General features: G+C 37.3%; 1 protein-coding gene across 3 annotated transcripts in view; it reads left to right on the forward strand.

Moving 5' to 3' along the window:
• Positions 1 to 25,937, forward strand: part of LRRC49 (leucine rich repeat containing 49) — a 157,852-nt gene that overhangs the window by 49,476 nt on the left and 82,439 nt on the right. The gene's annotated exons all lie outside the window — the stretch shown is intronic.

The following is a 25,937-nucleotide window of genomic DNA, read 5'->3' on the forward strand; positions in this document are numbered from 1 at the left end:
ATTATTTCAAAGAAAATACCCTGAATCTCTCTTTTCTAGAAAAAGCATTAAAGTTTTCTGGAATATTTTTTTTTTCAGTTTATGTTGAATGTTCTTCAGCTGCCTTTCTATCTTGCAGAGGAGGTAGGATTTATTTTTCAAGGGCAGTGTAAGGGACACTCAGTTTTCTCTAGGGAATTTCTACCTAAAGACCATTAACAATTGTTTTGAGTGGATAGTTTCTCATTCTCACAATATGTTGTTTTTCATGTCTCACAGTATTAACTATTTAAGGTGCCTTGGATTTCCACTACCTGTGGTGGAACTCACTTCTGTGCTCCTTGTCTTGTTTATGGGGAGTAATTGAAAGAGGTATAAATTTGGGAGTAGGGGTTATGATGTTCCAGGTCTCCAGGAGACCCAAACTCCTGGTGTCGCTGCAGAACCTCCTCAAACTGGTGCTGTCATGTTTCTAGCAAGACCTGGAACCAAAGTTTACAAGTAACACCTGTGCAACCTTATCTGCCCCACCATGGGACCAAAGGACGGGGACATGACCAGAACCTGGTCACTAAAACCCTTTCAGAAGCGAAACGTCCATTGTCCAGGAACATCTGGTGCTAGAACCACTTCATCCTGCCCCAGACCCTGGACTGGAAGGACAGATTTGAGCCTGATTCCTGTCTCTTAGTCAGTTGACTTGCAAAGAAAAGCCTATTCTTTTCTCAAAAGCCGGTGCCATAGTTTTGGCTTCTATGTGCGTTGGTAAAAAGCCTTTTCTTGTAACACTGGGTCTGTAGGGAGTTGGTTTTAATTGCTTGTGTTTAGGGAATTTTCTTACCAAACTAGAAAAGAATTTTACACACCCATATCTGTATTAAAATAAAGATATGATTAATGCGATGAATATTTGTAACTTTCCTTAAAAAGCACGATTTTGCAAGAAATTACAATAGAAGTGAGGCAACAATGTCAGGGCTTTCATTTTCTTCCTAATCGCTTTCTCTGTGTTTGAACATGGGTCTAGCCATTTACTTTCCTCTGCTGCTTCCAGCTGATGTACTTTGAGGCTAAGTACATTTTCTGCTCTGTTCCTACTAATGTACATGGTCTAGGGGATAGTATATAGAGAATATGGTGGGCCTGAGGGGGAAATAAAATCAGGGAGTTCAAGCATTGAAAACATTTCTGTGAAGTTTACACAGGACACAAATATTTGAGATAGCTGGGCCATTAGATGATCTGTAGTGATACCTGTCGTATCTTTTCAGGGCCTGAGTGCCCAGCTCTAGTCCTGGCACAGTAGACTTGCCGGGTTTTACAAAGGGAGACCCAAAAAACCCCCCGGAATTATCTTCCAGAGGGCAGGCTCCTCGTAGTACAGGCTTCCTCTGCTAAGTGAGTGTTCTAGGAACCTGTCTGTATCAGTGCACCAGCTGGCATTGATGTGAGAGGCTGCATTCTGCTTCAGTGAATTTTTTTGAAGAGTCAGTCACCATGTTTGCCCATTTTATGACGGGTGATTTACCGGTGTGCCTGCCCACGCGGCACTGAGTTTTCAGCAGTTTTTGACCAAAGCCATACCCTACTCTTCCTACTCACCCACGTTCACACTGAGTGACCTTTTTGTTTCCTGGGATGAAAAAAGTCCTCAAAGGGAAACATTTTGCTGATGTGGAAGAGGTGAAACAAAAAACTGCAGAAACGCCTTTTAAAAGGCATCAAAATCGACAAGTTCAAAACCTGTTTTTGAGCAGTGGGAAAAACATCTCGATAGGTGTATTGCATCACATGGAAAAGTCCTTTGAAGGTGACTGAAGTTTAAACATGTAAGAATAAACACACAGATTTTTATAAATAAATTCTGTTTTATGGGGGTCCTCCCTCATACAGTGCAGTAGCCCAGAGATAACAGGGATCCAGAAGAGCAGAAACAGCAGGGTAAAGCGGCAAGTCAGTACCGTTTAGGACTCCTGGAAAACTCTCACAGTATTTCACAAATGAAAATATCCAACCATATATCCATTTGGGGGAGACAAAAATGCTTTGAATGTTATGTACTAGGGCTTCTTGGTTTTTAACTAAGTTACTGGATTCTTAAAATGCCCACTTGCATAAATTATTACCTTTCAGGTGGCAGTTCAGGAAGTTCCAAAATGTGATGGCACCCTGTTGAATTCAGGGAATTACAGCTTGGGTTGAATGGTGAGCTTTGTGGACAGAACACTTTTTGTATGTTTTCCTGCAAATATTAGAACACTGCATTTAGTTCTGCCAGTGGACATGCGAGACATATTTAGAGAGTGAATGAGAATTATTCATGTCTATGTATCGGAATAGAATCAGTGCTTCTGGTTAACTTATCCCTCAGAGCATGAGGTATAGGCACACAAATAGGTAGTTATAATTCAGTGAGTTAACCTTAGCTGTGGTGATATGCAGGGACATTAGAAAATGTAATCAGCCTGGAAGTGAAAGAAACCTTCCCAGAGGAAGGTGGTACCTGAGCTGAGCTCTAAGTGCAGAGCAGGCCTTAGTAAAGTAAGGCCTGCTTAGTAAAGTGGCATTGGGACACTAAAGGTAAAGGGCACACCTGGGCAGAGTTGATGGAGAGATGCAGGGTGGACGCGCTAGGCCTGCTTTCCGGAGAAGGGCAGTGAGATCCTTGCCCTGGCCCTCTTTACCCCCCCACCCCCGCCCCGGCTCCTGTGCCACGCTAACCCTGGGCCTTCCTCCAGCCCGTAGAATGCTGGCGGGCCTGCCGAAGTACATTTTGTGATCACCTGAAGAGAAATATTTTGTGGTTAATCAAGATAATCTGTTAAATTCTATTATTCACCTCTTCTTCTTGGGTATTGTTTGTCTGGTTGATTCATTTTGTTTTTCTTGGCTCTCATGCTTTTAATTTCCAAGTAGTAATTGTATTTTTTTTTCTAGTGGTTTGTCCTTATTTTATGAATGAAATAAAATTTTCTTTGATTTTTAGAATTTACTTTTTCCCCTTGGAGTTAAGACCTGTATTTGTTCTCTAAACAAAACAAAAATGCTCCTTCTTTTTTTGTTTCTTTACATCCATGATTTTTGGATGGTAGTTTTATTTATAAATGAGAGTCTAGGTGGAGTTGCTTCCTCAACATAAATTTTAAAAAATCACTGCACATGCAAATTGTGAGTACAGGATCTGTGTCTGCGGGGATGTAGGGTCGGGAGGAGGGCGATATCTACGCCATTGCGTTTCCCGTTAGGCTGTGCACAGGATGCTTGCCTTCTGGGAATGGCGGCTCCGTCATCGCTGCCACCAGAACTTACCCAGAACACTGCCCTTTCTCTCTTCATTTTTAGTCCACGGACAGTTCTGAGTTAGCTGCTCTGAGAGGGCGAGGCTAGCAGATTGTTACCAAAGCCTTCAGCAATTACTGGGCAGCCGACCCGTACCTGCTGCCAACACTTGCTGCCTCTGATTTAGGGGATATTCGGAGGCTCTGCCAGCAACACTGACCACCTTGCAATGTAATGATCCTGTTCAGTTAAGGCTCTTTAGCAATTTTGGGTTTTACTGATTCCATCTGCTTTATATCTTCCAGAAATTCCTTAGTGTTCTGGTCTGCTGGTGGAACTCTTCCTGGTTTTTAGTGTTGTGATGGATATTTCATACTTTTATGTTCAGACATTTCAAAGAGATTTTGAGAGGGTGGAAGACAGGGGTGTCCAGCCTTTTGGCATCTCAGGGCCACAGTGGAGGAAGAGTCGTCTTGGGCCACATATTAAATACATTGTGACACGTAATCACGAAAAAAATCTCATAATATTTTAGGTAAATTTACGATTATGTGTTGGGCTGCATGTTGGACACCCCTGTAGGGCATGTATGTGCTCAGGCAGCTTTTCTCATAACTGTCCTTCCTTTGAGTGATTTCCCCAAATAGGATACATATAAAGGTATCCTTGGGAGGTTTGAAGATACATTGTAGACACTGGTTCACTGCTGGGCAATCTGCTCCAGGAGATTTGCAGTGGGCCTGGAGTCTGGATTTTCTTAAGGCTTTTCAGAGGATTCTAATGGGCAATTCAGTGCTGGATTTGGGAGCCACTGAGTTATGATACCCCAAAGTGAGAATAGTTGTTAATTTACAGATTACTGCTTAATGTAAAATTTCCCTTCATAAGGAAGAGCTTCCTAAACAAAAATATTTGTCAGGGACAAATATATGCTACCCTCCGGAGGCAGTTTATGCTCTGTAGCCAAAAACTGGGGTATTTCATCAGCTTCACTTCTTTTTTCCCCCTGGGACAGTTGTACAGTTAGAAGGTGGAGTTGTAAATGATTCCTCTCTTCAGTCTCTCTCTTCTTTCATTCTCCAAATGTAGAAAGTGTTTATAAGCTTTTTTTTTTTTTTTTTTAAGACAGAAGGATGAAGAGTTTATAATTCTAGTGTCTTGATTGCCTAAAAGGGAATGGTTATTGCCTTTAGAACTAAGGGAAATTCAGTATCACTGGAAAGGAGTCAAATACTAGTCAAGCTTAGGACTCTTGGTCTCATGTAGTCTTTTTTAAAATTGTGGTAGAATACACTTAAATCTTAACTATTTTTAAATATACAGTGCAGTAGTGCTAAATTCATTCATGTTGTCATGCAGCCAATCTCTAAAACTCTTTTCATCTTGCAAAACTGAAACACAACAATTCTCCATCCCTCCTCCCCCAAGCCCCTGGTAATCACCATTCCACTTTTTATTTTTATGAGTCTGACTACACAAGGTACCTCATCTAGTGTAATCATACAGTATTTGTCTTTTGTGACAAGCTCACTTTGCTTAGCATAATATCCTCAAATTTCTTCCATGTTGTAACATGTAAAAATTCCCTTCCTTTATAAGGCTGAATGCTCACATACCATTCCTGAGGTGGTGTGAAAGGGGCCAGAAAAGGGAGCTTGCAGAAGGAGCCATGCCTCCCTCTCCGTCCTTATTGCCTTCCCATTGTGCCGTAGGCTCCGCTTGCACTGAACTTCCGTGAGCAGAACTGTCACGCTTCCCCTTGTCCACTCAGTCTTTGTATCTCCTGTGGCTTCTGGAAGTAACATTTTTCTGACCTCTCTCTCTCTCTCTCTCTCTCTCTCTCTCTCTCTCTCTGAGCAACTCCTGAGCTTCCTCTAGATTTCAGATCAAATGACACCAAGGGTTCTCAAACTTTAGTATGGCTAAGACCCATCCGGAGGGCCTGCTTTCTGGGACCCATCTTTCAAGTATTCGAATTCAGTAGTTTTAGGTGGGGCTCAGGAATTTGTATCTTTAGCAAGTGATGCTGACTTAAAATACCCCTGGTCTCTTGTTTTTCAGACTTCAAGTCAAAACCTATATAGGGATCCTTAAATCAATTTAGTGGATCAAGACCAGAAAACTAACACCAAATAGAAAATATCAGAGTTTGTCACGTTTAAAAACAAATATTGGTTCATGAAAAATTTTCAGTTTTAATTTTATGTGGGTGTATCTATGCATGTATTTGTATGTATATTATTTTACTATAGATATGTGGGAACTAGGTTATAATGTAAATATATTTCTCACTCTGGATTGGGTTTTAAAAGTATGAAAAATACTATAGGGCCTTCGTATATGCTTTCATAATTTCCTATATTTCCACTATTATTGCAGTGTTCATAGTTTATTGTACTTTCATTTTAAATTGTTCTCCCTGCAAGACTGTGAACTTGACAAAGGCCGGGGAGTGTGTCTGCTTTATTCACTCCAGTCTCTTCAGCATCTAGCATGTATAAGCTCTCAGTAAAAATATCACTATCATACCAACAAAGTTTTAAAAAAAAATCGAATCCCTTAAATGGAAAGGTTTTTCTATGTGGTCTAAGAAAGGTTTTCTATGTTGTTTTGGTGAGTCTCCTATGTCACTATGAAGTTATTTGGACTGTGTTTAACACCTAGACGTGTGAGATTTAAAGAGTAAATGATCAGTTCCCTGGGCAATTGTTTCTGGCTTCCAGGCAATCTATTCATTTGTCAGTAAGCATCTTGCCCAGAACTTCTAGAGACAAGAAAAACCTATGGAAACCCAGCCTTCCCATGACTGTGGTGTGCCCCAGGGTCCAGGCAATGAGGAGCTGCAGTTTATGCCCGGCATTTAAAAACAATAACAGAACTGCCAAATATAATGTTCCTTTTTATTATCTCCATGCACTGGAAATCCTAAACAATGTCAGGGATAAAATATTCCTCCCTGTCAGTATGGATCCCTCATACCTCTTTCCTTTGCTTAGTGAGACAAGGCTTTTTGGGCTCTGCTTTCTTTTTTTGATGTCATGGAAAGTTTAAATGAGCTCTCCATTTCCTTTTTTGAGGAAGTAATGCTTTTACAAGCATTGACCTCTTTTATTAATAGTGGTATAACTGAAGGTCACTAGACCCCAGGCTTTGGGGTTTGACTTTTCTTTCATTACAGGGAGAAATTATCCTCCAGGTTCTTTTCAAAATTTCACTGAAAATGGCTCATAATTAATTGTACCTTTATCAGGAAATCACTCCCTTTGCATTTTTCTCAAGCCGTATTTTAGCTTGCGTAACCATAGTCCCCCTGTATGAATTATGGATCCAGAGAAGAACCCATTTCTATTTCAGAACATCAGAGAACCTGTGGCTGCCCTGCAGTTGTCTCTTAAAGCACTAGTAGCTATTTTAAGGAGGGAATTATTTGACTGACTTTCAGAATGTATTGATATTTGTTATGAACTCAGGTTGTTTCATAATATATTCCTATAATTGAGATACAGGGCTTTACTATCGTAATTGCTAGGATAGTTAAGTATCCCTTAGGTCCTTTTGGCTTGAAGGAAATTAATTTTCCTTAGTTCTATTATCCACAAGCTGTTAAAATGGATTTTTACTTTTTTCTCCTCTTTGTGGCTCAAGTTAACAGATAACCAACAATATGCTAATCTTCTTATTGAATAAAACAGGAACTCAACTATTGCCAGATCTTTTCTGATCACCTACTAAGTAATGTTTTATTTAATTTATTTAATCCTCACCTGAGGACATTCTTTTTATTCCTTTTAGAGACAGGAAGGGGGGTTGAAAGGGGGAGAGAAAGAGAGAGAGAGACAGAGAGACAGACAGACAGACACTGAGAGACTGAGACTTGATCAGTTCCCTAACTGGGGATGGAACCACACATGTGCCCTGAGGAGGAATAAAACTTGAGACCTTTCGGTGGTCTCCAGGACAATGCTCCAGCCATCGTAAGCCGTGCCAGCCAGGGCTACTAAGAAAAGTTTTAAATGTAAGAAATGATTTTGCACTTGTGAAGGGAATTTCATTATTAGTACTCATTTAGCTACTTGACTCCTTTTGACGTGTTTGCCTATGGCTAACACATGATTCACCTTCAGGCAGACATTTAGTTGCCTTTTTAAAGGGGCCAACGAAAACAAGTTCTAAAGATAGGGGCTCCCTCTCCATCCATTGTTTTTCACTCCTTTGCAGTGAGCAAAAGCCTGTGTGTGCTAAGGCATAGTCCCTTAATGCCAGATGGGTACTCCTAGCTGCAGCTTTTAAATTTTCTCAGGAGGAAAAGAGGCAAAAAGATATGTCCACACTAATGATAGATTTGTTTTACCACTTCAGACAAGTACATTTTGAGGTAAATTTGTTTTATCATGCTCAGAGTTGACTTAATTATGGGATCTAAATTTATTTTATTGAAAACACAGAACTTCTAATATAAAATAAAAATTTTTTAAAGTTATATAATTTTCTACTATATACCTTATTTCAATATTACTTTATTATAGGTGACTTTCCCTTTTTGAAATCAAAAGTAGAAATTATTTTAAAGTGTTATAAAATATAAAATTGTTTAGAATGGACCAAACTCATTTTTTTCATTGTTTTTTAGGATATTCAGTTTTTCAGATGACTGTGCTTCTTATAATACTTGGCATTCTAATATAAACATCTGTTTCAATGTTTCTACACTAAATTAAGGATTGTACAATTTAGTGAATCTTCTGTGTCTTGTTTTTGTGTTCTAGTCAAACTGATCTAAAAAAATTTCCGTTAGTCTTATTTTACCTTTTTTATTATATTTTTTCCATTACCATTTAACACCCTATATCCCCCTCCCCCTGCAATCACACTATTGCTGATGCCCAGAGTCCTTTTTCCTTTTCTGTCTGATCTGTCCTCCCCCTAACCTCCCTGCCAATAGCTGTCATTACTGCTTTCTAGCTATGACTCTGTCTCTGTTTTGCCTATTAGTTCAGTTTGCTCATTAGATTCCACATATAAGTGCAATCATGTGATATTTGTCTTTTTCTGACTGGCTTTTTTCACTTAGCATAATGTTCTCCAGGTCCATCCTTGCTGTTGGAAAGGGTAAAATTTTCCTGCGTTTTACAGCCAAGTAGTATTCTATTGTGTAAATGTCCCACAGTTGTTTTATTCACTCAGATACTGATGGACACTGGGGCTGCTTCCATATCTTGCCAATTGTAAACAGCGCTGCAAAGAACATAAGGGTGCTTATGTTCTTTTGAATTAATGTTTCGTGTTTCTTTGGATAAACTCCCAGAAGCGGGATCGCTGTGTCAAAAGGAAGATCCATTTTTAATTTTTTGAGGTATCTCCATAACGCTTTCCACAGTGGCTGCACCAATCTGCATTCCCACCAACAGTCCATAAGGGTTCTCCTTTCTCTGCATCTTCGCCAGCATGTATTTGTTATTGATTGAAGCCATTCTGACGGTTGTGAGATGTTATCTCATCATGGTTTTAATGTGCATTTCTCTGATGATTAGTGATGTTGAGTGTCTTTTCCTATGTCTATTTGCCATCTGTAAGACACTTCTCCCCTTTGGAGTGTCTATTCAGGTTCTTTGCCCATTGTTTAATTGGATTGTTTGGGGGGTTTTGGTGTTGAGTTTTGTAAGTACTTTATAAATTTTGGATATTAACCCCTTATAGGATGTATTGGCACATATGTTCTCCCTTTCCGTGGGTTGTCTTTTTAGTTTGTTGATGATTTCCTTTGCTGTGCAAAAAGTTTTTAGTTTGATATAGTCCCATTTTTTTTTTTATTTTGTTTCCCTTACATGGGGAGCTATGTCAGATAAAATATTTCTACAACCATGCCTGAAAATTTACTGCTTATATTTTCTTCTAGGATTTTTATGGTTTAGGGTCTAACATTTAAGTCTTTAATCCATTTAAAATTTATTCTTGTGTGTGGTGTAAGAAGGTGGTCTAGTTTCAATTTTCTGCACATAGCCGTCCAGTTTTCCCAACTCTGTTTATTGAATAAAGTATCTTTAGCCCATTGCATGTGCTTGCTTCCTCTGTTGAATATTAATTGACTTTACAGGTGTGGGTTTATTTCTGGGCTCTCTATTCTGTTCCATCTATGTGTCTGTTTTTGTGTCAGTACCATGCTGATTTGATTTCTATGCCTTTATATTATAGTTTGATATTAGGTAACATGATTCCTCCAACTTTGTTCTTTCTCAGGATTGCTGTTGCTGTGTGGAGCCTTTTATGGTTCCGTATAAATTTTTGAAATATTTGTTTTAGTTCTGTGAACTATGACATTGGAGTCCTGATAGGAATTGTGTTGAACCTATAGAATGCTTTGGGTAGCATTAACATTTTAATGAAGTTAATTCTTCCAATCCATGAACACGGTATGTGCTTCCACTTAACTTGTATCTTCCTCAGTTTCTTTCTTCAGTACCTTGTAATTTTCTGAGTACAGGTCTTTTCATCCTTTATTGGATTTATTCCCAGGTATTTTATTCTTTTTGAAGCAATTGTGAATGGAATTTTTTTTCTTAATTCCCCTTTCTGTTCATTATTGTCATATAAAAATGCATCTGACTTTTGGATATTAATTTTGTATCCTGCTACTTTACTGAATTCATTGATAAGTTCTAGTAGTTTCTTGGTACACTCTTTGAGGTTCTCTATGTACAGTATCATGTCATCTGCAAATACAGTTTTACCTTTTCCTTTCCAATTTGGATGCCTTTTATATCTTTTTCTTCTCTGATTGCTATGGCTAGAACTTCCAGTACTATGTTGAATTAGAGAGGTCAAAGCAGATATTCCTGTCTTGTTCCCAGTCCTAAGGGGAATGCTTGTAGTTTTTGCTCATTGAATATGATGCTGGCAGTGGGTTTGTTACATATGGCCTTTCTTATGTTACTTTTGTTCCCTCTCTTCCCACTTTGTTGAGAGGTTGTTACTTTTTTTTATCATAAATGAGTTCTGGATTTTTATCAAATGCTTTTTCTGCCATCTATTGATAGGATTGTATGGTTTTTATCCTTAATTATGTTTATATGTGTTAGTCTTAATTATTTGTTGATCTCATGCTGGACAGATTACTGGCTACAGAGCTAGATAGAATATGGCTGTGATGATAACATGTACTCCTAGCAAGTGGCAGTATTAGGGGAGACCTTGGAGATTTTCTTCTGATTTAAGAGAACTAACATTACTGCCATTCACACAATAGAACTTTGAAATTGTAACATTATCCTATTAACCTTCTATAGATAAGGAGCATTGGAAACCAACTTCTTTATACTGTTAAACATCTTTATAGTATTTTGTAGTTATAAATTCTACAAAAATTTTGCTTTTAAGCTAGGATTTTAAAGTAAATGGAGTACATTTGCTTTATATCTTTTACTAAGTTGCATATACAGTTTACTGCTAAGAGAAAATTATTTAAGTGATGTGAATAGAAATTAAAAACATCATTCAAATGTGTTGTCAGGAAGCACCTGAAAAGCAGGTGGTGACTCTCCTGTTAAAGCAGGGCCAGATCTTTTATAGGATATTGGAAAGTTGAGTATGTGACCTTGTGGTTGGGCCATGTGCACTTTTCAATTTTTACCTCCAGTAGCAGCTGGGAGTTATTCCTTTTTCATTCCTCTTGCTTGAGGACTCAATAACCAGTCAGAATGGTGTTTTCCGAGGACTGTTCTTGTAATCCTTGTGTTTTATTGAAGAGTCAGAGTTCATAGGGAAGGGATAGTAGATAGTAAAGAACAAGAAAATAGGACAAAGGTACAAGGTGGTGGGGAAACTGGGGAACCCCTGTCATGTTTGCTTTATTCCTTTTGCATTACCTTTGAAGGAAAGCAAGGCGGAAGAAAATCGGATAGCAGTTACTTTTTACGATTATTACATCACTTATTTCATTATCCTCCTTCCTAAGAGCATCTGTAGTCATCTAAAACAGCAATTCTATAGATAAGAAAATACATACAAATGTTCTCATGGATTTTATTTATAACAATATGAAGAAACTTCCCAGAAGCTTTCCCAGATACTTGTACTGGTTCATTTTTGATAATGTAGGGGTAATTTATTTGTATGTGTATGCATATGAGTTTTTATAGGAAGGATTGTTGAACTAAAATTAAACAAATGCCCTGTAAGCAGGCTGTTTGCACACCTAGTCTCAGACTGGGTTCACACATACGTAGTTGACAGGTTGATAGCTATTCATGGAAGTGAATGAACGTTTTTAAAAGCATTGCTATATCAAAGCCCTTTTGGGTTTTGCTAATTTGATGGTTCTAGAAGTTGCAGGAAAATTTTTGGTGCATATTACTAAGGGAGATTTTGAGTCTTAAAATTACTCTTGATTACATATTATATTGGATGTGGCTATTTCTAAGTTCAGAATCAAACAGGTATGATAAATTGAGCCCAATATGTGTTTTATGATTTTCTTTTTTTCTCACATACAAGGAAATCCAAAATATATTTGTGAACAAACTAAAGGTACAAGTAGATTAAATCCAAAATGCATATAGACTAAACTTAAGGTATATAAGTAGCTTCCTCTAGTGCTTATTCCTTGTACTTATTTAGTAGAAAATACTTCCAAAAGGGGTTTGAAGTAGTTTACAATAAAAATCCCCAATACATAAACATTTAAACATAAACATTTAAAACAAAGGTAAATGAATAGATATTGAAAGGACTGAACAAACTATTTAGTTAATTTCAGGAAAAAAATAAACAAACTCAAAATCAATTATACCCAAAACCCAAATGTGTACTTCTACCTGTAGAACTTTTATGTTTGGTCAACTGGAGGAAGTTTTGTTCATCCTTTAGGATGCAATCCAAACCCCAAACAAGTAGATTTATTACCTTTTTCTAAGACCACTACAATATTTCTTGGAATACTCTAGTACCCGTTTTTATATAAATCCAGTTAGGCTGTATTTAACTTACATTGTTTGTCACATGTGGCACATAATGAACACATAATTATTACTGTTTCAGTTAATGAATAGATAAAGCCAAAGTTTAAAGCTGATGTTTTTCAGTAGTTATAGGTAATTCCTTTTTTAAAATTTTTAAATCATGTTTATTCTATTACAGTTGTCTCAATTTTACCCCCTTTGCCCTCCTCCACCCATCCCACCCAACCCCCCTCTCCCACAATTAATTTAGTCCCTTCTGATTCTTTCCACCATTGTCCTCCTTCCCCATCCCCTCTGGTCACTTTCAGTCTGCTCCATGTTTCCGTGCCTGGGGTTTATTTTGTTTGTTAGCTTATTTTGTTGAGTAGATTCCACTTATAGGTGGGATCATATGGATTTGTCTTTCACCAATTGGCTTATTTCACTTAGCATAATATTCTCCAGTTCCATCCATGTTACCACAAAAGTTAGGAGTTCCTTTTTTTTAATGCAGATTGATTTTATTTATTTTTTTAAATGTCAAAATCCATTATAAAATATTAAAAAATTTAAATCCATTATAAAGTCTCCACAATTAAAACAACATGACACCAGCACGGAAATAATCAAGTAGATCAATGAAATAAAATGAGCATTCTAGAAACAAACATATATATCTGTCTAACAATGTAATATATGATTAAATTGATATTACAAATCAATGGGTAAAATAAGGCTTATTCAACAAATAAGGGGCATGGACCACTATTACTTGAAATAAAACTATTATAGAGCCCTATTTCACACATTATTCCAAAAATATTCAGGTGAGTTAAAAATCAATATGTAAAATCTAAGGAGTTTTAGGAGAAAATATAAAATAATCTTTGTCTTACCCTGAAGTAAAATATTCAAACCCAGAAGCTATAAAGTAAATATTGACAATATGACTATATTAAACATTTAAGACTATACAGTAATATAAATATAAAAAAGTTAAAGGACAAGTAATAGAATAGGAAAGTATTTGCAGCACATCTAAAAAAAAGGTTAATAGTTTCGGGGATTTTTAGGGAAAAAAATTCAACAAACAGTAGTCAAAAAATGGATAAAGAATACCACAAAGTCATTTAAAGCTTTTTAAAAATAATAGAAATTGGCAAGAAATATACAAAAACGGGATTAGCTTCAACAAATAATAAAGTAACACTTAACACATCATATCACATTCAGATTAATAAGTATTAAAAATATTGGTAATATCAAGTATTGGTGACTGTGAAAGGACCTGGGTGTTCATAGAGTCTTTTTCTTCATCTTCTTAAAGCAGTCCTTTTAGCATATTTTGCAATGCTGGTTTGGTGGCAGTGTATTCTTTTAGCTGTCTTTTGTCAGGGAAACTCCTTATTTCTCCTTCCATTTTAATTGAGAGCCTTACTGGGTAGGGCAGTCTTGGTTGCAGGCCTTTGCTTTTCATTACTTGGAATATTTCTTGCCATTCCCTTCTGGCTTGCAGTGTTTCTGTTGAGAAGTCAGCTGCTAGCCATACCAGGGCTCTCTTATATGTTACTATATTTTTCTTCCTTGCTTCCTTTAGGATCCTCTGTTGGTCTTTGTTTTTTGCCATTTTAATTGTGATCTGTCTTGGAGTAGGCCTCACTGGGTTCCTCTTGCATGGGAACTTCTGTGCATCCTGGACTTGTGTGACTTTTTCTCTCCTCCAATTAGGGAAGTTTTCCATCATTACTTTTTCAAACAGGTTCTCTATCCCTTCCACCTCTTCTTCTCCTTCTGGTATCCCTATTATATGGATATTATTACATTTCAGGTTGTCCTGCATTCCCCTAAATGCCTCTTCATTCTTTTTGAGTCATTTTTCATTTTCTTGCTCTTTCCGGGAGTTTTTTTCTACCTTATCCTCCAGCTCACTGATTCGTTCCTCTGCTTCATCTAGCCTGCTTTTGATTCCTTCTCCTGTGTTCTTCAATTCAGAAATTGTAATGTTCATTTCCTCTTGTCTCTTATTGATAGTTTCTGTGTCCTTTTCCATGCTGATATAGTTTGCAATAAGTTCCTTGTAGTCTCCCTATAGATTTTTGTAATTCTTTCTGAGCTCACTGAGCTCATTGAGCTTCCTTAGATCTGTTGTTTTGAACTCCATATATGATAGTTTACTTGTCTGTATTTCATTTAGTTCTCTGCCTGGGGGTTCCTCCTTTCCCTTCAACTGGGGGGTATTTCTTTGTTTTCCCATTATTTGTGAGACTCTTCTTTTTTGCTTCTGCTTCTTAAATTGATCAGTCTTAATTTCCTTTGTGGTGTAAATTTCTGTGGTAAGTAGCTGTTTTTTCTTTCTGGGTCTGAATCTGATGATGTCAGATGTTGACCCTATCTGACCTTAGGCAGTCTGTTAGAGACTTCCAGGAATCTACAATCTGTGGCTGTCTCCTTCAGCTGTTAATCTAGTTGCTGTGCACTCAACAGTCAGGTTTAGACACCATAGGGTAGGGCAGAGCCCCTTCTGGGGGTGGGGTTATTGGGTCCGCTCACATTGCTGCAGCTCAGGGGAGTGGTCTGCCTGATCCAGATGGCTGCTACCACATGGCGAAGGAGTCATCACCAGGATCACGCCAACCACTCTCCCTCTTCTCCCCCCAAAAACCTCCGTCTCCAGTCTCTCCTCAAGTGCCTCTAGATCACTCTGCACCCCCTTTTACTATCTGTGGCTGCCACTCTGTACTCAACAGTCAGGCTTTAGCACCACTGGGCCAGGGCCAGGTCCCTCCTGGAGGTGGGGCTATTGTGTCCTCTCACGCTGCTGCTGCTCAGGGGAGTCTACCTGAGCAAGATGTCTACTGCTGTATAGGGTATGAGTCTACATCAATATTTCGCTGGCTACTCTCTCAGTTCTCTCCCCAAAGCCTTCTTCTCATGTCTCTCCTCAGGCATCTCTAGCCCACTCTGCCCCCGCCTATGCTGGAGACCAGGGTAAGTGGCTGCAAATAAAAAATTATGCGTTGGCCCTTTAAACGGCTTTGTGCCTTCAGCCACCCATCTCTCAGAGAGCAACCCTACCGCTTTTTGCATCTGGCTGTTATCTGTCTACTTCTCGGGTAGTGGTGCAGTAGGCTGGAGACCCCTCTCTTCTCAGGGGGATCCAACTGGTCATTTCAATATCCTTCTGGTGCTACTGCCTGTGGGCGCCCCGCCCACCTTTTCAAGTCTTTACCATATTCCTTACCTGTTAGGTTGTGCTAAAGCTGATTCTTCTGTCTGTCTGAAGTTATAAAGCTCCTCTCTCACTATTGGTCAGTTGTTTGTTCCAGGTGATTTCTTCCACAATTTAGCTGTAATTCCAGGTTGGTCCTGGGAGGAGGTCAAGGTGACTTTCACTCACACCTCTGCCATCTTGATTCTCCAGTTATAGATAATTCTTAACAGTCTTATTCAACATGTTATCTTATTTAGTTGTCTGAGGATTCATTTTGCAGGTCACTGGTGTACAAACTGTTAAAAAAGTAAGTAAAACAAAGCCAAATTAAGATTCTTTTATTGTAGAGTTGGATTATTAGTAACATCTGTCACAGACCTTCCAGAGCAAAGGCTCTCTTCAGTGACTGAACATTTCAGTAGGTACTTTTCAAACATTTGAGTGGATTTTAAGTTGTCTCTTGGAGAAAAACTTGAGACTTTGCTTTATGTAGTTCCTAAATCATTGAGCACAGATAGATAGCCCTTTACTTGAGTGGAAGTATCTGATTGTCTGCTAATTTCACCATCTGTGTCATCTCTGGGAATGTTTGTATTAACTTTTTTTCTCTTTGGCATTACTTTTTTGCTTTACTTGTCCTGCAATTTTTATTGTATTCTAGGCATTTATGAACATCATATTGTTGAGAATATGGGTTTTCTTGCCTTCTTTTCAGAGAATAATGAGTTTATTTTTTTAATTTTTATTTTTTAAAATTAAATTTATTGGGGTGATGTTGGTTAATAAGATTACATAAGTTTCAAGTCTACATTTCTATGAATCATGATCTGTATATTGCATTGTATGCCCACCACCCAAAGTCAAAAATCATCTTCCATCAACCTATATTTGGCTCCCTTTACCTTTTAGTAGCCCCCCTTACCTCTGGTAACCACCATACTGTTTGTTGTCTGTGTCTGTGTGTTTCTGTTTTATATTCCCTAGAGACTGTTGAGTTTTGTCCTGTAAGATAGTTAACCGACTAGAGAAGCAGGTTCATTCTGTTGAAGTTTATTTTTAGGCTTTTTAAGGGCAGGTCTAAAGTAATGCTTATTCTATAACTAGAGTAATAAGTTTTATACCTATCTTTATTTTTTCCTGGCAGTAAACAGAGGGTTTCTGGATCAGAGGCTGACTGCATTTCTGCAGACCTGGCTTGGGTTTCCCTTGCTCCATTTTCCCCAGGGGGTAATATGAGGGCAGATGTTGCCCTATCTGGATGGGGTGGGGCGTTTCTAGTACATGAGAGGAATTCAGAATTATTGATCTCAGATCTTCTAAAGGAGCTGCTTGGACAGTTGAACATCTTCCCTTTCGAGAAGAAGAGAGGAGGGGAAAGAGAGGGGGAGAAGAAGAGAGAGACAGGTGAAATTATCCTTTGGAATATAAACAAATGGCTCCAAGTTTTATTACCTTTTGACATGCAAACACACAGCTCTGGGAGATAAATTTCTATATCATTCCAGAAGACTCTATATAATTACCATCTAATCAGATGCCATTTTTCCTTGCTTAGAGAGCCTTGATCATGCAGAAACATGAATATCTTCACATTGCTTGTGAACACAGAGTAGCCCTACCCTTAAGGCATAACCTTTCTGGGGCCTCAACGGTGTAACCCAAGAGTTCGGTGAGGTCTCTTCATTGTATCTACTTGGAACTCCAATGTCTCCCAGCTCCATTGGCCTATAGGGTTTTTTCATCCTACAGCTCCTCAGTACTTATATTTTGCTAGGCTTCCTGGAGTCTCACCCTTTGCTGGTACATCCTAACACTCAGTCAAATATGAGGCCCATGTGCAGATTTCTAGTTTCTCCTCTGCACAGCAGCCTCAGCAGACCCTAACTTGGACCTTTGTTTCCTCCACCCAGTGAGAGCCTTGTTCTCTTTTGGACTCCACTTCCTTGTGCTGTGATCTGGGGAGTGGCATTCCATAGTTGTTCAGTTTGGGAAAGTGAGTCTGATATACTTTCACAGTCAAAATTGCAAGTTCCTTCCACTATATATTGTGTTATATATCATGTTTGTCATCTACTTGTCTGCTACTTAAAGAATATGAATTTCCTTTAAATCAACAATACTATATTCCTGTATCTGAGAACCAGCGATTTAAGCTAACCCTGAATTGGTAAATGTGTAGTTGCTGTCCAAATCAATCCTAAATTTAAAATAAACAGTTTAGAAATGGGTTAAAACCTTTCTTTAGGTTTGTTAAACTTCACTCCAGTGTTACATTATTTGTACAGAAAGCTTCATGCTTTGTCTTTATTTCTTTATCTCATAGAAAATACCTTCACAGACTATGATTTAATATACTCTAATCTTTATGGAAGAGATTGAAGAAATAACTAATTAAACTGAAAACTCTGGCTACTGAAAGATACTATAATTGAGCACATATTTGTTATTTGTCAGAGTGAAAAGGATTAAATTATCAGTATACTTTTGTCATATGTACACAGTGAATATGTTTGCATATATTCATTCTTGATTCCATGGCTGAGATTGAAGGATTGTATTATTCTCAAAAGGAAAATACTTTTTCCTGTTTGATGGAAAAATATCTGTAATCTAAAAGCTGTGTTAAATTATTTAGGAATAACTGTGTGAGGATTATATATGTCTATAGAAACTGCTGACTTTTGATGTTGGAGGAGGTGGTTGATAATCGTATCCTTTTTCTCTTGCTCTATTTTTTTAATTCATTTGAAAGATATAGAAATCAAACATGGAGTACAGAGTAGAACACAGTTTAGAAATGTACCTACAATCAGGCTTTCTAATACATCTCTCCTGAACTGGACTTTCAGCTCACTGGCAGAGGAAGTGGACAACTGAGAGTTACCCCTCTGGGTGGAGCGGAGTTGAAGAGAGCGCTCCCATCCTGGGTACTGGGTGGCCTGGAAGATAAACAAAAGAGTCTAGGATTGTTACGTATGTGCTTCTCCTTTTGGGAATTTAAAGTCTAGGAAGTGTGTGTGTGTGTGTGTGTGTGTGTGAGAGAGAGAGAGAGAGAGAGAGAGAGAATAGGTTATTGGATGAGTTGAATTAGTTACTTTCTCCATACTAATTTTTAGTATTAAAGATGACATTTTTAAAGAGATAAAATTTAACTTGGTCAAAAAGGAAAATTATTAAGGAAAAGTCACTAGACTTTTAATAAGGCCTGGGTTAAAAGAGGAGGGTTTTTCCCTTTTAAAAAGTCTTGCTTGTATCCAGGTGAGGAAGCGAGGAGTTGAGATTCTCTGTCAGTCAGGAGGACACTCCTGGATTACTGTCTTGAAGGGAAGTGAATCAGGTAGACTTGCTTGTCCTGGGCACGTGAAAAGATATTACACTGACTTAATGATATACTTCCAAGATATTTTACAGTGTAGTTCAAAACTGTTGACTAGTCTTGGGAAATTGTTTTTTGATAAAACTTGCTTCTTTTGCTTTAAAAAGAAATTGGTAATGTCATTTGTAGTTGCCATTGTTAGAGACCATAGTATTTAGGTCAGGACTATACTGGGAAGCACTGAATAAATCTGTAAACCAGATTAATAATATTTTTCTGTAGTTCCTTTAATCTCTGAGGTTTGTTTTCTGTACTTCAGGGGCATTGGCTTGTGATTCTCCATAATGACCCACTTGGGGGGTTATGAAAGTGATGTCAGTGTTTCATAGCTGCATGAGGTCAAGATGAAGGGCTGTCTCAGGGTTATTCAGGGGGTGGTAGTGAGTAACTGATCCTCCTCCTTCACATCCCTCACCACTTCATTAAAATATCTTCTCCATCTCCTTCATGTAAAGAGTTAAAAATCTCTTCCAACTGGTTGTGGAAGAACATCGATTATGTAAAACACCAATGACACCATTGAGGGAGTGATAAGTAAACAGCTTCTGTTTTCTATGAGTGTGTAATCTAATGACACACAAAGACATGAGTGACAGAAACATAAAACAGGCCAAACTGGAGCTTGCAGAAAAGCCACGAGCCCCTAAAATGAGTCTGTCAGCTTTGCCACTTTGGAAGAAGAGCATTTCCTTCCTGCTGATGTAGACAGAAAGTCCTGAAGAGCCTTGATATTAAAAACTGTGATTCTGGACCAGCAGTGTCAGCATCACCAGGGACCCTATTAGAAATTCAGAATCTCAAGCCTGCCCTGGCCCTACCAGGTCAGAGTCAGCATTTTTCAATGATCCCCGAGTGAGGCAAATGGCTGGGAGGCACTGCCGTGGAGGGTTCTGAGCATGTGTGTTTAGGTCAGGTACCCAGCTGGAACCAGTCATCTGGCCAGGGGCATATAGGGCACACTGAGTGCTCAAGCCTGGGGCATATGTTCCATATACCCTAGGACAGTGGGGGTGGGATCTATTTGTGGATTGGATTTGCTGCAGAAAAGAAGTGTTCTGTTACCAGGGAATGGAAGCTGAGCAGGAAGATAATGATGGATATCCAATAAACTGGTTTCCTCCTTCATGTCTTAGCTCATATTAATGTTCATATTAATGTTGGTGCTGGCCATTGTTCACCCACTCTTTTACTTTGGGTCATTTCATTCCATTTCCTGGTGTGTGTGTGCCGCGCATGTGCATTCTACTCCCAACGCCTCACAACGCCATCTGTCTGCTTGACCTAGATATCAGAGATTCTTGCTTCTTACACAGCATGGTTCTTTTGTTGCTTTTCACAGAGTTATCTTTCTCGAAAATATGTGAGTTTGTTAAGGATAAGCCCACCCGTACCTGTGTCTAAGTCTGACTTCACTTCCTTGCACTGTTGGCAGAGCAGCTATGCCTCACTCACTGCTTTTGTTCTACCACGAAGGCATTAATCCTTGGAGTCATGCCTTTTCAAGCTGTGAACTGTTAAAAATGCATCTGCATTTACTAGAGGGAGTCATATTTTAGCTCTCAGTAATTATAATTTCTAGTGACTGCATTGCAGAGTTTTATTTACAGGGAGAGAGAAGGTTATAATCATTTCCTTTTATTTTGATGCTCAAATTTTCCTGGATTTGTCAAACTGGCCCGTACGGCCTTCCTTATCATCCTTGAGCACTTCCTCATTTTCTGGCACAAGATGTTCCAGGATCATCTTTTGCAGTTCTGATCTTTTTAGTGAAAAATGATATTTAGAAACCAAGATTCTAGTTCTAGGTAGGCTGGGGTATCATTGTAGCACAAAAGCAGACAAAATCAATACATAAATGAATGAGATGGGTTGCATTCCAATAAAACTTCACTAATGGACACTGAAATTTGAATTTTATGCAATTTTTACATGTCATGACATGTTATTTTTCTTTTAAGATTTTATAACTGTTTAAAAACATCGGGACTGTTTTCAGCTTAAAAGCCATAAAAAACATGTAATAGATGACATTTGGCCCATGGGCTATAGTTTGCCAGCAACTGGTCTTTCTGAAACACTTTTATGTTAGACATCTCTCTTCTATACAATGTAGCATTGGGTCTTGCTTTGTTAACCAAATTGAAAACCTTTTAAATAGCTGAGTTAATTAAACACATTTATATTTATTCGTATGACTTCAATTTTGTCGTATAATCTTATAATTCTAATGTGTATTTTATTTGTACTTGCTACGTTTTTTATTTGATGTGTTTGCTTTTTGAAATTTCTTTTGGTGTTTGGGAAGTTTTGTATTTTTATTCTGTTGGTCACTTTTTGCTTAATATTATCTAAATGCCCTTAATCCTCTCTTTTCTTTTTTCATTGAGTCAATTGACATATAATATTGTGTTAAATTTAAGGTACACAGTGTTTTGATTTGATTTTAATGTATTGCAAAATGATTACCTCTATAATATTAGCTGTCTCATCACATCATTATCATTTCTTGTTAGGTGGAGAACAATTAAAATGTAGACTCTTTGGCACTTTGAAGTTTATATGTTGACTATAATCACTGTGCTGTGCATTGGATCTCCAGTCCTATTTTCTTATGTTCTCCTTTACTATCATGTCATTTTTAATGGTATTTTTTAACACTATCTATTGCCTACACAATAACCATGAGCTTAATATACTCTCCTCTTTCCTTCTCCCACCTTCCATTTTTTTAGCTGTATCATTTCTATTTTCCTGCACATAAAACACAATAAATAAAAACAAAATACATAACATGTTGTTCTTCCACTTAGATTCCTGCTGTTTAGTCTTAAGTCTACAATTAATCATTGAATGCTCATCATTAGTACTTTTGCTCAAGTTTCCTCAGTTGTCTCTTAGTGGGTGGAGCTCACCCAGAATGTGTGAGGGATCATGGGTACAGAATATTCTGACACCTTGTCTGTTTAAAAGTTTTTCTATACCTTGATACTTGAAGAACAGCTTGTCTAAATAGAAAATTCTAAGCTCACTCCTTTCCTTGAGTTATTATTGGCATTATTGTTGTTTTTTGTAATACGTTTCCCTTGTTACTGCATTATAAGCTGTGTTTAGGGCATCTGATGCCAGTCTCAATTTCACTTTTATCTTTGTGACGAGAGGTCTCGAGGATTTTTTATTTTATTTTTAAAGTTTAATAGTTTTATTACGGTATGTTTTCATATTGATTATTCTGATTAAATTTTTGGATTTACCACTTGGACATTTTCAATATGTACATTTTAGTCTTATTTACAGAGAGTTTTCTTGGGATATAATTTTAAATATTCTGTTCAATTTTTTTTTTTTTATCTTTCGGACTACTTATTGTGCATACTAGCTTTCTTCTTGAGCCTTCTTTTATTTTAGCCACTTTTGATCCACTTTCTTTGTTTGCCTCATTTTCATTCTCTTGGTGCTTCTCTGGCTTTCTTCAATATTTCTTAGTAAAATGTTATTGGATCTATCCTCCCCTGGTGCTTTGTAATTTAATCTTTGATTCTGCAATGGTTTTGCCTTTCTCTTGCACATCTTTCTTATGTTCAGTCTACTCTTTTTATTTCTTCTTGTTTATTGTCCATTTCCTTTAATTATTGCCTTTAATTTTTGGATTTCTTATTCAAGGTGTTTTTCATACCTCCAGATGCTTACTTGAGGATATTTAATTCAGTGCGGAATGTTGTGTTACAGTTTACTTGTTCATGTTTCTTTTTGAGGGGGGAATTTTCATCAACCTCAGTGGGTTTGATTTTCTATCCTTGAAATACTTTGTATAAGTTTAGTCTGTTTTTGCCAGTTTATTTTGTGGGTTTGGGTGGTTTACAAGAATTTTAGGTAAAGGGTGCTTTCTTCTGTCAGTGTAGCAAAGTGCAGTGTGTATGTGTGGTGTGTGTGTGTGTTGGGAAGAAAGGGTTGTCTTATCTTTTTGATCTTTATTGTTTAGTTCTCTTCTGTTTTACAAGACTCTACATTTCCCCCTTTTGCCTCTGCCCATTTTCTTCTTCACCATCCAAACTCCCAAAAGCTCCTCTACCTTTCTTTCAACCTTCTCAAAATCAATACCTTTTGGAAGACTGCCTCCTGCATCCTGAGCTCTTAAGAGCACCTTCCTTGTAGTACATGCTCTGACCTATTTTTGTACCTAGTGTGGACTTCCTCTTACTGGTGGTGATTTCAGATTGGTTTTAGACCTACTGATAGTTCCCCTTTTCTCTCTTCCACACAGTTGTTTTTTTTTTTTTTTCATATTGCCCCTCTATATGACCTACATACAGGTAATTTAATATTTAGGCATTCTCTGTCTTTTAGTTATATTGTTGACATTGATTTTATGTAAATTATTTGTTCTTGTAGTTCTGTATTGTGTTTTTGGAGGACTGGTTGGGACATTCAGTTTATGCTTCTGCATGTACTTCACAGATATATATATAGGCATGCATGTTGGTATGTATAACATATGCATGTGTGATATATATCCATACATACACATATAATATCTCTTCTACCAGAATGTAATTTCCTTAGAAGTAGTAATTGAATTTACCCATCTTTCTGTCTTTAGCAATAATTTAATGCCTATCATACGCAGTGCCCTTTAAACATTCCTTTTTCCTATTAATGATTAAAACAAAGTTGTAATACAACTTGTTAGTCTGTTAATAAATTATTTCTTTTCAAAAGCTGCAGACAGTTAAAGGATTGTACCATTAAGTTGAATTCTCTTAACTATGCAACTCTGCCCATGTAGGCTAGATATCCAGCATTTGGAGTTATTACTTGAGAACTTGAATGCATAGAAATTGCCACCTTGCTCATGATTACTGGAACATGATGTATATAGGAGCATCAAAAGATGATGCCATTTAGTTTAGAAGAGAACCTCATTGTTCCTGAATGAATATATTATTCTTGTTATTACTCTGTGACTTGGCTGTTAAATGAAATGAGAGCTGCGAGAAATCTTTTGTTTAACATGAAGAGGTAAATACCAGTGCTGCGTTATGCTGCTGTATTTTAAATTGGTTGGGAAGGTCAAAAGGGCTACAATGAATATTTAATGTTCTGATTAAATCTTAAGGGAAACAATACTGTATTTACCTGTGCCAGTCTCACACGGAAATCTTCCCAATACCATTCTGTCTGGTACATGCTGAAAATGAACTGATATGTAATTTCCCATGAAAATGCCATTTCTGTAAGAAGTATATAGTTTTGTCAGTTTGTGATTCAGAAAGAGAAGAAAGTGAGGGATATGGATATGGGATCAAACCTAAGAATGTACATAAAGATGTGTGTGTCAGTGTCATGGGCTGAATTGTTTTCCCCAAAATTCATATGGAATATGACTGTATTTGAAGATAGGTCACTTAAAAAAAGGAATTAAGATAAAATGAGGTCATTATCAGTGGGTCCTACTCCAAAATGATTGGTTTCCTGATAAGAAGAGATTAGGACACCTACAAACGCAGAAGAACCACCATGTGAAGATAGAGAAGACGGCCATCTACAAGCTGAAGAGGGAGGCCTCAGAAGAAATCAACCCTTCTGACATCTTGATCTTGGAATCTGGCTTCCAAAACTATGAAAAAAAAAATCAAATTTTTGTTTAAATTATTGTTTGTGGTACTTTATTGACAGCCCTATCAAACTAATACTACAGGGATAGTCATCACATAATTTTTAAATAGCAGCTCAAAATAGAAACTACAATGTAAGTGTCCAGTAATGGGGACATAGTTATATTCATATTCACGTCTACCTCTCCTATCTGCTCTGGCAGTCTCTTTGATCGCAGCAAAGGACAACAAGAGTAGTTAAGGATACAGGCTGCCACCATTGTAACTAATGTGAACCAACTTATGAAACTTACTGGTAGAATGAGCTCCGCTGTCTTTCAATCTATGGTTTCCTCTGTGCAGTAGGTACAATAACAAGGCACCATGGATTAAGATATTATTCATACTGATCATGAACATCCAGAGAGGAAAAGGAGACAAATACTATGCTTGGATATTTTAAGTGCACAGGTTCAGTATATCTCTTTTCTTCAAAATTATTTCATTTTTTTCCCAAGTTCCCTCCAGAGCCTCATTTGAAATAATATTTAAACTGCTCAGTTCATTCTACTGTATTATCTTTAGTTACTATGCCAAGACCAAGATATCTTGTTTATATCTGATTACATATTTCTGTTTTTGCCAACCAAACCTTACAATATAGTCCCCAAATTCCATTACTACAAATAAAATCTCTTTCAAGGTTTAGTTGCCATATATATTATTTATTATAATTTCTACACATTTTAATATAGTAAATTTCTTCCATAAATGACTAGAATTCAACAGATTAAATAAATTAGGGTGTTCCCAAAACATTGAAATAATATGTATTCATTAAAATAATAATTTACAAATAATTAATTACATGGAAAAGTGTTGGTGGAATGTTAAGGAAGTAGTAAACAAAGCTATTTCATATAACATGATCTACATTTTGTTAAAAATATATATAAATGGGCATATCTTTCGGAGAAGAGATTTCACATGGTTTTATTTTTTTCAAAAACTTTCCACATTTTCATTTTACTTTTCCATATTTTCTTAATAATTATGTATTACTTTTGTAATCATAGGGGAAAAAGGAAGACAAAGGACCAGCTATGGGGAAGGCTGCTGATATAATTTAATTATACAATTAAGGGTTTTGTTACAGAATTCTGGAATAAGATGAGGTTTTACAAAATACTATTATATTTCAATTCCAAGCTTGTTATGAAGGTAAAAAGTGAACGTGCCACCCCACGGCCCCCAGTCTGTCATAAAAGCAGAATTGTGTTAAGGGTTTTATATTTTTTAATAAGCCTCACAGATGCTTCTGATGCCCAGCCAGCATTAGAAGCTACTGAAATATAGAACAATTAATACTTTAAAAGAGAACAAGATTGCATGATTTGTCAAAACCAGACATATATGGTAAGTATTGGCAAAGATGTGGAGCTACTGGAGCTCCCATCCCTGCTAGTGAGACTGTAGATCGGTAAAATCATTTTGTAAAATTCTGGTAGTATCTATTCAGTCGAACTTAATAGCATGTTTTATGACTCAGCAATTCCACTCCTAGGTAT

This window comes from Pteronotus mesoamericanus, unplaced genomic scaffold (assembly GCF_021234165.1).
Source record: "Pteronotus mesoamericanus isolate MK-2021 breed Mesoamerican mustached bat unplaced genomic scaffold, CSHL_Meso_final contig_100, whole genome shotgun sequence".
Classification (NCBI taxonomy): Eukaryota; Metazoa; Chordata; class Mammalia; order Chiroptera; family Mormoopidae; genus Pteronotus; species Pteronotus mesoamericanus.